This window comes from Etheostoma spectabile, chromosome 3, assembly GCF_008692095.1.
Source record: "Etheostoma spectabile isolate EspeVRDwgs_2016 chromosome 3, UIUC_Espe_1.0, whole genome shotgun sequence".
NCBI classification, from domain to species: domain Eukaryota; kingdom Metazoa; phylum Chordata; class Actinopteri; order Perciformes; family Percidae; genus Etheostoma; species Etheostoma spectabile.
The window spans coordinates 27,146,262-27,160,651 of NC_045735.1; the positions used below are offsets into that span (position 1 = coordinate 27,146,262).

The window sequence follows — 14,390 nt, forward strand, 5'->3', positions numbered from 1 at the left end:
CCCTCCATCCCTACATCCCTCCCTCTCTCTCTCTCTGCCCCCTCCCCATCCCTCTCTCAATCTCCCTGTCTACATGCACTGCAGAGGCCTGTCAAGTGTGCCCCAGCTGTGCAAGCAGTAGGAGCTGTTTACCATGGTACATCATCAGGGAGCCCCGGGAGCACCGCCCTGCGCCCAGCACTCTCGTGGAGCTCTCGCAACCGCATTTCGCACATGATGTGGAATATTATAGGCCCTCTGAACAAGTCAACGACCCAGCGTGCAGTAAAACAACCTGCCCTGGCAAACTCACACAGCATGAAAGCAACTCTCAACGTATCTTATTCTTGACAACTATGTAGCAAAAACAAGGAAATTCTGGAGAATACAAAGAAATACTACTCGCAATTCCATAAACTCAAATCTGTTGACCTTGTGGTGTACCAAATGGTTCCAGTAGTTTATAGATACATATACACACAGACACACAGACTCACACCCCCATGACTGAGCTCTTCTTGGCAATACAGGCCTGACCATCGACATCCTGTGTCTCCCTCTTTAGCCCCGGCATGTGAAAAAACAAACAAAGTCGAACAACAGAGGAGCTGTTCCTTCCCTCTCTCTGCCATCACCATTTCCTGTCTTCACCTTTGGAGCTGCTGCCCAACCTCACAAGACCCCAGAGGATCCCCGGGGGCCCCATGGTGAGGACGGACATCACCCACCCATGTCTCATGTCAACTATGACCTCTGGAGGGAGGAGGGCCAGCAAGGGAGGAAAAGGCAAGGCCCAGGATGTTAAACGTGCTCTGTGGTCTAAAAGCTGGACGTCAATACCCTCAGAGTTGCACAATTTCCAAGAATCTGATCCACTATGGTCTAACACTGCGAGACTGTGGACACAAAGAGGATGTATTTACATAGTTGTGAAGCAAAAACTGAAATGTTGTGGATGGGAGTATCTGATTATATGATCATGTTGAAATAGTTTGCAAGTCTGACAAGTGTGCTCATGTATAATACCTTGAGTTGTGGTTCAAGGGCAGGTTAAACTAGTCTCAGGCACTTGTTTGGTTCATTCCACTAAAAAAGCACACAAACAAGAAGAGCCCTGCAATCAAAACAGCATGACTCAAATAATCCGACACGTTGATGGCAACACCTAAGCTGATGGCTCCGATATACTTTTTGACCCTTTTCTTTTTACAATTCTTCACTTTCTTCTACCTCTTTTTTTCTATGAAGTCTTGCTATTCAAAATCACTTATTTTCGGCTCTTCATCTCTGGGACACGCGCCTTGCACAACATATACACAGCAGGTGGTAGAAATAATAGAAGCATCAACATCCCTATAATGATAGCTTTGGTGTTGTTTCTGGCAGAAGTCTGACAGGAAACTGATAAAGGCAAGGTAATTGCCAATTACTGCTATCAAAGTGATTCTGAATGTTTTCAAGATTACAATGACAGTGACAAACCATTTGGCCCAGACATGACCAGAATCATGCCTAGCTTTGTTTAAAATCATTACTTTAAAAGATTTCACTGACATACTTAATACATAATTCATGGGCAGGATAAATCATTACCTTAGCCTGCTCAGACTATACTTCAGTAGATAAGTTGAATGGACTTCAACTTAAAAACTCAAACAACTCATTCTTCTCAAGCGGCCTTAATCACTAATGTTCAATTGTGCTTATTGGCAGTTGCTGTGTTTAAAATGTCGAATGGGTATTGTTGGTGGAAACAGAGACATATTAACTGCTCTGATTGGACTAAAGATTTGTTGGCTTGACTGTTCACATGTTTTAACATATGCTGCATTTTGGATAGACACATTTTGTTCAATCTATCCGCCACATTGATAAGTGAAGACCAATTCAGGGTATGGATTGCTATTACTACTGGTGTAAAAAGCACATCTATTCTCTAATAAATCCCTTTGGATAACGTATCTTGAATGTCAGTAATGGAGCCAAACATTTAATTATCTAAGATGCACCACAACCATAATACGTCTCTTAGCTTGCTTAGGGTCTTTCTTAAGATAGTTCTTCTTATTGACCAGATATAATCCACAACTGAGAAGAAAAGAGATTGTTAATCAGCATTTACCGCAATCATTGCATGACGAGTATGCCATTGGTCATTCAGAGTCATTCGTGATAAATGCCTTTTAGGAGCAACTGGATGACTGAAAACAAAGTGGCCTGCATGTACAAAAACTCTTTGGATAGTTTCCATGTTAGATGGGATCCTCTAAGATCAAAGGGGCTCAATGCCATTGAACAATATGACAACATTTTCCAGTATACTAATATAATCTCTGTACTACATGGTATATTGAATGCTTTTTTCCACACTTTTACAGGAAAACTGAAACAGTTCAATTTAGAAATACATTTTAAGGTTCAATTTTAGCAGGCACTAATTGTTTCTGAAATACTGAAGTTCCAATAAAACGATTGAGTGTCATCATCATTAATTTTTTTTAAAAGGGGGAGTTTACCAAATTTCTATTTTAAATGGCGAGGGGAGTAGTACACAGCCCGTAAAAACAGTTGCTGGCTCTGGTGGAGCTTGAACCTTACTTGGTTGCATTATGGGAAATGTAGGATCCAGTGTTTTAGGAGATTGACCTAAACTAGGGACAAAACGCCATTGCCTCCGATGTAGAAATTGTAATTGTAGAAGCACTGTCTTTTAAAGCTGTCTCTCAAAGTCCCCTACATTTATGGAAATGAATAACCCAATAGTTGCAGTAGCCCTTTAAAATACAATGAATCATGTTCATTACTTGAGCAGGTTAATTGAACATTTCATTTCTGAAGCTCATATCTACCTGAACAAATAGCAGAATTCAAATGTTAAATCTGCCTCCCCTCTACGCCTACCAAAGAGATCCCAACTCTGGCATTACAGTGGAGATAAGGTCTGTGTGGAAATATAAAACTGCTTTGACACTGTAACGGATTTAAAAAAATTAAACATCCAATAAGTCATCGAGAACGGTGCCAATGTTAATGGCTTGCCAAAGTTTTGATATTCATGTTCCACCAAAGGCTCACCTCTCTCCATCTCATTTTCTTTCGGACAGTCACATTAATTTAAAGATACAGGCCCGGCTTGTCCAGACCTGACAAACTGCATTCCCAACAACCTTTTCCCTCATGGAGCAAAAAGGTCTGCATTTTCTTCTCTCCAATGACTGTGACTAATACAAGCCGTGGTGTGGTGAGGCTGTCCTCTCCCTGAACAACCCTCAAACCAAAAACAACTCCTAGAAATGTTTACAGTCTTTTTACCCATGTTTCCCTTACTTTTATCTTCACAACGTAGGACATACTGTACATGGAAGTCAACATAGAAACAAAGGAAGAGGCAAGACTCGTTCAGACTCAGGTTTGTGGTTTGTGGGGATTTGCAACCACAGATGATGTATTCAAAGTATTATTAGAAATAGAAACATCAGCAAAAACTACTCTGCAACTGTCTTTATTCCGAAACATTTAACAGTCTCACATTTGAGTCATGAACAGTAACTTCAATAGGATACACAATCTTACTCTTCTACTATATTAGGCATTGTGTGACCTCGACTGTGCTTACAGTTTATTCAGTGTAAATCTGACTGCAACATGATGAGTTTTCTAATCTTGAGCTGAGAGTATGAAATACATTTTGAATTTGAAAAAGCCATAATTGTGAGCAATGGGTGGTGAATTGAGACATTTCTCCAGTTCTCATCAGGAATGTTACAAAATGGTGGATCTTCAGGAGCTGCTGGAGCACGGCAACAGGAAATGAACTCTGACATAAGAGCTATGGACCTTGGGGCCCCAACTGCATCCTGGGAAATATGGCACTGAGAAGAGAAATGACCCATGTCACCCCCATGGAAAACCCAACTCAGAGCTAAATCCATTTACAATCCTCTAAAATGGCACACTGACTGGATATAGATCTTTATAGCATTCAAAGCAGCCTTTATCTTATTGCCTCAACATTCAAGCATTTAGGTGATTCATCACTAAGTCACAATTGTTTATTTAGCAAAAACACATGTGCTGTTTGGCCAACAGCAGTAACAATCAGAATAACAAGGTCAAAACCAGGCCAACACAGAGACTGGCATGCTGGCGGAAATCGTGGTCTGTCTTTCATGCAGATGGACCAACCAGCACCACAATAAAGACAGCCAACAACAGAAAAAAAGGGTTGTGAGTAGATACAGAAAATGACAGAATGACGACCATCCTAAGATAACATAACGCTGTACCATTTGGCTTGGGCTGCTTTGGGTGTGCCTCCTCTATCGGTGAAATCCATCTTTTCCCTTGCCTCTGCCGTTAGTCGTCGCTCTCTGTTTTATGGCTTTTTTTTTCAGCCGTGAGACAATTGTATGGACATGATTAGCTAAGTGGTGGCTGGATGACAAGCAGCGGCGCTGCGATCAATAACGGCAGGCCAAGCCATCCACAGGCTGAGCAGTGCTTACTCATCAGCCCTGGGCTTGCATGAGCCCTAGCTTGGGCCAGAAACTTGGACTGCGCCAGATAAGGGATGTGGAGGTGTCCGGGGCTCGCTGCCTGTGATAACAAATGGCTATGAACAGCCACCTTATCTTCTCACCTTAAAGAGGATATGATGTCCACTGTCACACAGCTGCCTAACGGCCAGAACGACTCGGACAGTTATGTTATAAGGGTGAGGAGGGGTCAGCCACTGTTTACATTGTGTGTGCATGGTTTACATTGTGTGTGCGCGAGTGTACACACACGTTTTCATACCGTGGTGTCCTTATATTAGCCATTTCCAATGCCAATTTCCAAACTGTCAAAGTTGGGCAGCATCAACCATGAATACTAAACAATAACAGCCACCTAATGATTTGGAAATGTTAAAATGCCTGGGGCTAGCTCAAAGTTAAAAATCCCTAATCACAACATTATGAAAAATGCCCCATTGTCAAAATACAAGGGTTTTGTGCGTCCTTGTATATGTGAGAGAGAGATAGCGTCAGCACATGTTCACTGGGGAGATGCCAAAGGCCACCACATTGGTGGCCAGATCCCCCTAAAGTGGCATCTGAGACAAACATCTAGTGACAAGGTGCTGCCCTTCCTGTGTCCCTAACCACAGCTGACAATAACATTGCACTGTGCTCCAAGGACAGCAACTTTGAGGGATGGAGAGAGCCACGGGGACAGAAATGGAAATATTTCGTGACAATGTGAAACAGACAAGAAAGAGATGAAAGAAGCAATGGGCCACCAAGAGCAACCAATAGAGCAGAGGAGAAGTTGGAGAAAACCTTGGGGTTGTGTGGGGCACTTTTCAAAGGCCTCTGGTTGTCTGCAGGCCCCTTTTCCCATTTCCCACCCCTCTACTTCTGTCACTCTCTTTTCTTCTCCGATGCGTATCAGTCTGTGATTACACCTGCCAACTTTAATTAGGAAACGTTAAAAGTAGGACACCTCACTGCCTCCCACTCTCCACCTCTCTCTTCTCAGCAGGTGTACGAAGACACTTCCAATAAGGTTGTCAGAACACTGGGCAGAACAGAAGCAGCATGTAGGAGACATCATGATAAATAGACAACACGACGGGATAACAAACAAACTAAACATGTTCCTGCGGCGTCAACATGAATTAACCATGAGCATTATTAACATGCACGTACCTAAAGTGATTTTAATTTGACAGGGCACAAATGTAAACCCAAAGCGACACTGACGACTTACAGTGGAGGGACTATATTTAAGTATTCCCACAAATGGACTTCCTGCACACTGTTTGCTGTTTGTAAACTGCCAAATATTGAAATCATTCCTGCGTTATGTTTCACTAGACACCTAATCTTTTTATGGTTACTGTGTAAAAATGAAAAGAAAAAAGCAAATAGCTAGTAGTCAGTCACACACACACAACCTATTGCTTTTGATTACAATGTTTACAGAACAGTTAGAGGAGAGGTGGGGAGGTAAGAAAGTTGGAATATTACACTTGACAGGAGCAGCCCGGCTTCATAGATAACACCCCAACCTTAGAGTGTCTCAGTCACACCAAAGTTGCTGTTACTGGAGCCTTTCCCCCCCCCCCTTTCCGGATGAAATTAATCCGACTGATGATACCCAAGGACGTATAACTCCAGCACTAAATGTGTCCTACTGACATGTTCCAAAGTAGGTAATCAGAGAGAAATGTTCCTCATATATATATTAAATCCAGCACTCCACCTCTCTCTTCATTTGAATAGGATGGGAAAGGAAAGAAATGCATTGTTGCTGGACTGATGAGTTGCCTACTGAACCAACAAGTTTTATAAGTATACACACAACTACTCCTTCAGCTTTTGAACGGAAGAAGGTGTGCTGGCACCCGCGGCACCTGCCGTCTTTCAGAATGGCAAACGTGCATAGTATAGACATTGGTAGAGAGTACTTCCACGGCAAACTATCTCCTGCATAACTGGAAGTGTTTCCAATAGTAATGGCTAGTTTATTCTCATTAAAAGGTGGTTACATTAAGCTTTTTTTCTGATTTGGCTGTTATTCTGATTATAAGTTAAATAAAGTAGGCTTGTTGCTCTCCTCTGATTCTTCCCTCACTTTTGACCCTCAGCTCTTCTCTCCATGCCCCCACCCCCTAACCACACAACCAGACATCGTAGGTGGACTTCCTACAGGAAACCCAGGGGCGCCACAAGGGAGATTCTCCAGAGAGAAAAAGTCAAACAACGGCACAGGGAACTTCTCCTACTGACTCCAGCCCAATTTAGGCCCTGAAGCCTGGAGGCTCTTGACTGAGATGAGGGTAGGTCAGCACGACAGGTTAAGACAAAAATGAAAACTAAGTGTTGGGTTAGTGTGGGAAATATGTGACTATGTATGTGTCCACAGAGTACAAACATCCTTTAATAGTTGTGTAGGTGGATTTCAGGGTTGTCTCTCTTTGTTCCTGAGGGTGAGAGGTTTCCAGTGTCTACAGCCTTTCAAAATCCAAAGTGCATTCAGCGTAAACACTGACTCACTCGAAAACAATCAAAGGCTATTATACCCTTAACATAATAATGTAATGGAACGTTATGCATGACAAGACTCTTTTTTTCAGACAAGTCACCTACACAATCTACAAAAATCGGGAGGACTTAAGTTGCGTTGCCAGACAATGCGTTGCCAGTGGTACAAACGTTTTGCATGTGATCACAGCGGCAGAAGTCCAACCTATTGAACTCTGGGTAGTGGCCTCATTTCATTGGCAGTGACTCAATCATAACATCTTATCTACAGACGCGCTGAGTCATGGTATTCAGCTGTGGCCAATAGCCAAGCAGCAGGGTTAGTTATGGCTGTCATTGATTGGTTGATCCCTGAGCACAACACTGAAAGGGCACATACCAGGGACACAGCCTGAAGCAGAAACTGGCAGCTTGCGTTTTACTTTACTCTCTCATTCTTTTCAGCTTTTTTTTTTCCTCCTCCAACTGACTACCTACTTTGTTGTGTCACTACCTCACTGTTCCCAGTTTCTCCCCTCATGTTCCCTCTCTGCAGCTCTTCCAAATTACCATAGCCCATTAGCCTTGTCGCTCTGTTGTGTAATTGTATCTGAAAGCGCAAAACAGGGCCGCTCACGTCCAGAGGTCACCATTCCTCTGTGGCTTACATCCTGGTCCTTCATCTCCATGGTCACCGTGCTTCCAAACACTGTCTTTTCTTTTTTCTTTGGTAAGAAATATGAAGGCTAGTTAAAATCTCAACAGAGCCCTATGGCCGCCATTCAAACCATGAATCTTATCTAAAGCCCTTACTTTCCACTAGGATTACCCATTAATAATGCATTTGTATTGGAAAAGCAATACCATAATCAGGTGGGCTTGGGCTAGAGAGCAAAGGCAATCTTTATTACTGATTGATTTCAATTTTAAAATGACTTTTAAACTTCTTGGGTGAACCATTTGTTATAAAATGCTTGTGCATAGGAATACTAGTGTTATTTTCACATCATGTTGTTCCCTTAAATTAATAACTATAGGCACAACCACCATTGCTGATTTGGGGTCAGTTCCATCATACATAATGTGGCCATTCAGGATATGGTGTTCAACTGGCTCTAAAACAGAATAGGGGCAAACTACAGAGGCCTCTATATCAAGCTGTCCCCATCTGCAAATTTGTAATGAGCATGGGAGCTGAAACAGTGGGGAGAGAAGGGAACCTCAGTTCAAATGAGGCAGGCACACTTTCTAATGGAAATTCAGATACAATCATCCCAGAATGCACTTCTCTCTGCCTAATAATCGGCCACTAGAACAAGGCAGCCATTGAGAGGATAGTGACTGTAATCTGGTCCACCAAACTCCAAAGCTGCCCGCTATAATTAGCTCCTTTCTCCATCAAACACAGGCTCACACTGACTCCCAAGCAAACTTCTCCTGTAATACAAGGGAAAGAAGAGATTTAGCGAGCGGCAAATTTTCAGACGAGTGGCTCTATTTTCCAATCTTGGCATAAGGAGTCACCCTGCGTTGACAGGTATGCTAGCTGTGAAATCGGGCCACCGTTTCATTTAGCTGCACAGTGGTTTGTGGAAATAAAAGCCTTAGTTGACATGGAAATAATATGGTATGGGTAGCGTTTTTAAATTGAGTTATATTAGAAGCCAGAAACACATTGTTCCTTATCAAAATAACTCACAGCTGGGCTTACTGATTTAGAACAAGATTCCTACTAAAGGGCTCAAGTACTTATGATTTTCCCATTTGATTACTGGTTTGGCGTTGAGGAGACAAGTGAGGACTATTAGAATTAGACTTGATATAAAGAGAGTAGCTATCCCTCCACTGTTTCTGTTACAAAGCATGCCAAACCCTGTGTGTATCTGTCCACATAATATGGGACAGAATCTCCCTTCCAGGGCCATCATCAAAGGATCTATCCGCATCTCTGGCCTACATCCTCATGAACAAAGCCTGCCCTCCTCTAACCCCAGGAACATGTTCTAGTCCAGGACTCACGACACGATCTGCAGCCAGACAGACGGGTGAGCGGGTATGCTGGTAGCTAGCCTGCTGCCTGGGCAAATGGCACGACTATTAGGGGGAGAAGAGGCTTCCTGGAGAGGTGTGACTGCACTGCAAAGGGCCCAATCAAGCCGAGAACAGAAGTGCTGACAGCTGCTAATGCATTTACCTGAGAGCAAAGAGACTGTCTCGCCGAGCAAAGTGTGTGCATGTGTGTTTACTCCCTCCGTGGTCGTCCAAATAAGGTTGATTAAGATCAAAAGAGAGAAAAACTCAAGAGCACAGCCAGCAAATGCTGGGTTATGAGTCAACTTATTTGCTTGGAAAGGACCCTGAATCTACATCAGCATATATCCAGTATCAAATGTCAAAGTTCCTGTTTTGAAAATGCCCCCTCTATGTGGCAGCGACACAGCAGTGCATGCCACAGCCCTACTGTGCATCTCCCTGTTCAGACCATATCACAAACCTACACAGACATCCCCCCCCCACACACACACACACACACACTTATGTTACTCTCTGAAGTCTTTCACAGTCGATCTTAAATCAATATTCCAGAGGCAGGTAGAAAGATCACTTTGGAAATCAAAGTACTGAAGTCCAGTTGAAGGACTCTGACAAAAAGGGAGTGGCTAGCAATGGCCACTTTGCAGTGGCAGTGAGATTAAGCCGTGACACACCGGTGACAAGTTCTGGCACAAAAATTTGATTTGCAGTAGTGTTTAAGTGTTATCACTCGGGCACCTTGATCAGTCTTATCTGTAAATCTTAGAACACGGAGGGGTAGACATGAAGCATCTTGACAGTGAAGGTAAATACTCTAACCTGAGACATTTAGCCTAATTGTTGGGTAAATACACATATGCTGTATATCCTGTTTTAGAAGATTTGAGTCATTTGTGTGACAGGTACAGTTAAACTGGAACTGAGCGGTTACATCGGCAGGGCGTACGCACAGTATCTGACTGTGTCACCAGGAAGCCCTGTACAAGCAGCTTCGTTGCAAAGTTAGTGGGACATTTGACAAGAGAGAAAACAATCAACAACAACATATTTAACAAATCTAATGTCATGACCTAAACCTGATGAGGGCCACGGTTTGTGGCTTCTAAAATGCTAAAAATGTCCCAAGAGAAGCCCAGGCAGCTGCATTAGGCAACTTACAACTTCACAAAAGTTCATTCATAATTCACTTCAATGCTATTTTAATCCAGGAGATGATCAGAACATTATTAAATGCACAAAACATGCAACGTGAAACGGTTGCTTGACAACATAGTCCAACCCAAACATCCTATTCCCTCTCAGTCTCCACCAATTGAAAGTCCTTATTGCTCATTATATTCAAGGCATACAGGGGAGTTTCTCCAGGCCTTACAAGATCAATGCATTCCAGGTGTTGTTGTACAAACAATATTTTGGGATAAGATCCATTATCATCATCCCCCCCCCCTCCCCCCCCTTCTCCTCTATGAACTTCCCGTTTCAACATGCGCAGGGCAACTGTAACCTACATTAAAACATGTCTATGTTTTTGCATGGTCATTAAATCAGTCATTAATATCCAAACGCACCAGCCCTCAGGGGGACTGGGGTTGACTCCCAGCTTCTTGTTATTCGCCGCACTTCAAATTAACCCAAGCTACAATGTAGGGAGGATGTAAACGCCTCAAAATCTTCTTTTCAACATTGTTTCAAAATTGTCTATTCACACGTATGTTTGGCGTAGAAGAAGAAGATCTGGTCTACATACCATAGCATTCCTCCCTCTCTCCGGCTCCCGTCCACTCCTTTCTTTCGCTCTCTGCTCCTCTGCGACTCACAGCCGGGCAAAGACTTCAAAAATCAGACAAAAACACTTCCTACCAGCACTCCCATCGATTATTTTCCGCTTTATTTTTTTATTTATTTATTTATTTGTTTTTGAACAAACGACTATCTGTCCATATGCTTCCCACATCAAGTGCTCGTTTTCATCAGACTGAAGTTTTCAGAAACGAGATGCATGTCTCTCCATGTCTGTGGAGAGGGGAAAGAAAGCAAAAAAACAACAACTAAATTCTAGTTGAAATGCTGTTCAAACTCCAGTCTTTTCACCCCGGCTGGAAACGAGGAGGAAGGGGGGGGGGAGGCGTTGGAAAAGCGCTGTTTCGGTGTGTTTTTTCCTTCTTGGGTTCAGCCACCACGTTGTTTTGACCAATTATTATTTCCTTTGTTGTGTCAAAAATAAAAAATAAAAGAGTCCGTGTGCAACGCGATCACAAGCTCTGCCTTCATTGGCCACGGCACCGCTTCTGAGAGTACAACAGCTCGTCCGAGACGGTTGGATTTCGCTTTCTAGTGTTAAGCCCTTTACAGGCTAAATGTGTGACGGTGTGTATAAGTCTATTTTTTTTTTCAGCTTCCCAATAATGGCGGACCTCCCGAATCCAGCATCTCCCTCCTATTCACTGAACAGAGAGAGAGAGAGACAGAGAGGGAGAGAGAGAGAGGGAGAGAGAGAGAGGGAGAGAGAGAGTCTCGCCCAGTGGTTCATGGACACAATTACAACACACATTACGCACACTGTTTATGGAGAGATTTAAACGTGACTATTAGATCTTTTTTTATTATGACTTATTACATACATTTTTTTTTTATTATAGGTAATAATTGTTACATTAGCCAAACACGTGGGAAGAAAACTTCTTTCTGGATCCCATATTCGTTTTTTTCCTCTTCTTCTTTACTTTTTGGTAGCGTTAGTTCACGTAAACACGTATTCAACCAAACAGATGTATAATTATCAGTGGACAAATTAATTAACTTAAAATGAAAGAAATATCTCTGATAATAATATAATATAGTAAAGCATACTATATTCCCAAAAATCTTTTTAATAAGTATCTAAAATGTGAGAAGTCCACTCCAATACGACTGCACGGTAGCCTACTTTTACGCGACTATTTTCATGTTGTCACTTTCTGTTTATACTTTTATTACATTTCAGAAGGCCCTAGCCTACTTATTTTTTGTTGTTGTCTTCTCTTTGTTTTGTAGTACTTTTGACAGCTTCTCACTTTGATCAACATGTACATTCAAAGCACATGTACAACTTGTACAATATAATGCATTGTTATTTTTGTTTTCTTTTTTTAATATGTAGAAACAAATAATATAAAATACATTGTTGCCAGCCATCACATCCACATCACAATATTTTTCCTTCATGTAGAACTGAATAATTTGCTTATGGTGAAGCATACAACAACAACAAAAAGGAGGGAGAAGAAGAAAGGAGGAGGGAAAGGAGACAAACCAACTGCCATTTTCATTTCACACACACACACACACACACACACACACACACACACACACACACACACACACACACACACACACACACCCACACCACATATTATCCACTTTGTCCATCTTGTAATATATAATTTCTCAGTCTTAAAGTAAGTCTTTTCATCTCATGGATCTTAAAATATGCTGAGCATAGGTTAAATTATCCAAGTGTGTATAACATATGCCATATTCTGTTGTTTTACTCTTGATACTTTGCATCTCCTTCTTCGGTCAAAGATTACTTTTATGTTTAGATTTGAAGGTTTTATCTGGTGCCTACATCCAGTATGTTCTATTGCGACGCCGTTTCCGGGCTACAGAAAAAAAAGAATGTCTTCATGTCATCATGGTTGTAATTAATTAACTTCATTTTGGTCCATTTCCCCTCTTGGCCCCATGAGACACACATCACTTCCTTACACAACTGATCCCTGATTCCCTGTACAAACTCCTACATTTCTCATTGTTTTAGAGATCTTAATTGTCCATGGCTACATAATAGATTTGGGGAGCGTTCACCTGAGAACGCCAACTGAAAACCGTATCGAGTAACACAGAGGTAAAATGTGTACTACCTTTCCTGAAAAAATCCATCATCTCAAAGGTTATAGTCCTATGTGGTGTGGCCAGAGTCATCCATTTGGTAAAATACTTGCTGTGAAATGCCCTTTGATGATTCAAGCCACAAAAAGTGTTCAACTACTAAGGCGGATTTTTTTTTTCCTCAGGTAGTCGAAGCCTCTACTTCCACATACTTGGAGAAATATCTGCGATGTTGTACAAGAAGTGACAGCTCAAGCAGATGGTTAGTGTCTTGCGTTTGGAATTCTCCTCATCTCTGATAGCCCTTTCTTGAACATGCCATTCATCTGTAATCTAAACTATGTCTGATATGTAACAGACATACACTTAGGGCTGTAAAACCCCATTTATTGATTTTGAAACTCAATTTGACACTTGTATATTTAATAATAATAATACATTTCATTTATATAGCGCTTTGTCATAGACAGGGGAGGGGACTACTCTCTTTTGCTGTTGTATAGTATTGTTTTTACTGTATAGCATTTGTTTTTGCTGCTTTTAATATATGAATTCCCTTGAGTGCCAAGAACGGCGCCTTTAAATAAAATGTATTGTTATATATTATTAACACCACCAATGTGTACAGCACCCACATCAGCTTGGTAGAGAGGGAGGGGAACATATATTTAGTAGTGGGGAAACCCAGAGTACCCAGAGAAAAACCCACACACACATGGGGAGAACATGCAAACTCACACAGAAAGGCCCGGGACGACCAGGGTTCGAACCCGGGACCCGCTGCCTGCTGTGAGGCCAACCATTTGGCCACCGGGTAACATTGAGACAGTACTGGGAACAATACTGACATAGGTCACTCAAGGTAAAAGCATAAAATAGAATTTATATTATCCCTACGTGAGTTGTAAAATTATCATATCTAAACTTAAGTGCAATATGTTTGCCACGACAGTTTGAAATGTGACCCAATACACAGTCAGGCAGGGTTCAAGGCCTACTGCCCTACGTTTGAATAAGTCCACAAGCTTCTGACCAATCCCGTTAGTCACTGTGTTCTCAGCAATATTTGCATAACCCCAATCACACAGAGCAAGATTAGCAGGGGTCAAAGTTTCTGTTGAATAATCCACCGATGTTTTACATCCCTCTCTCTTCTACTACTGTTTTTTCAACTTGGGCCAGACCCTATCATAAAACGTTTGCTATTCAATTATGACACATACGGTTATTTGTGCTATTTCATTCTTATATAAAGATGATCACATGTGTTGTGCTTTCATTACCCCGGACACCTCAGAATCCAAACACAGCTGCAAACATTACACAACGAAAGCACTCTACATTTATCATTTACTCAGTGGATGGTTTTGCCTTTCATTTTATACGTTTATACATTTTCTTAATGACCTTCTCTGTATTTGCAGCTGAAATATTCCTGGGTCCCAAGGGCAAGCACATTCCTTCACTCACAATTGTGCAATCCCTGACAATCACAGTCCT

The 14,390-nt window shown here is 41.9% G+C and overlaps 1 protein-coding gene across 2 annotated transcripts in view; it reads right to left on the reverse strand.

Annotated features, from left to right (window-relative positions):
* The window catches only part of arhgap35a (Rho GTPase activating protein 35a), a 63,591-nt gene extending 52,108 nt beyond the window's left edge, over window positions 1-11,483 (reverse strand). Inside the window, exon 1 of one of the 2 annotated variants that reach the window (XM_032508417.1) lies at window positions 10,768-11,483. The gene's annotated coding sequence lies outside the window, so the exon portion shown is untranslated. Of the gene's footprint in view, window positions 1-14; window positions 33-10,767 lie in introns of those variants that run through there. The other variant, XM_032508423.1, reaches the window with a different exon arrangement.
* Window positions 11,484-14,390: the final 2,907 nt, after the last annotated feature.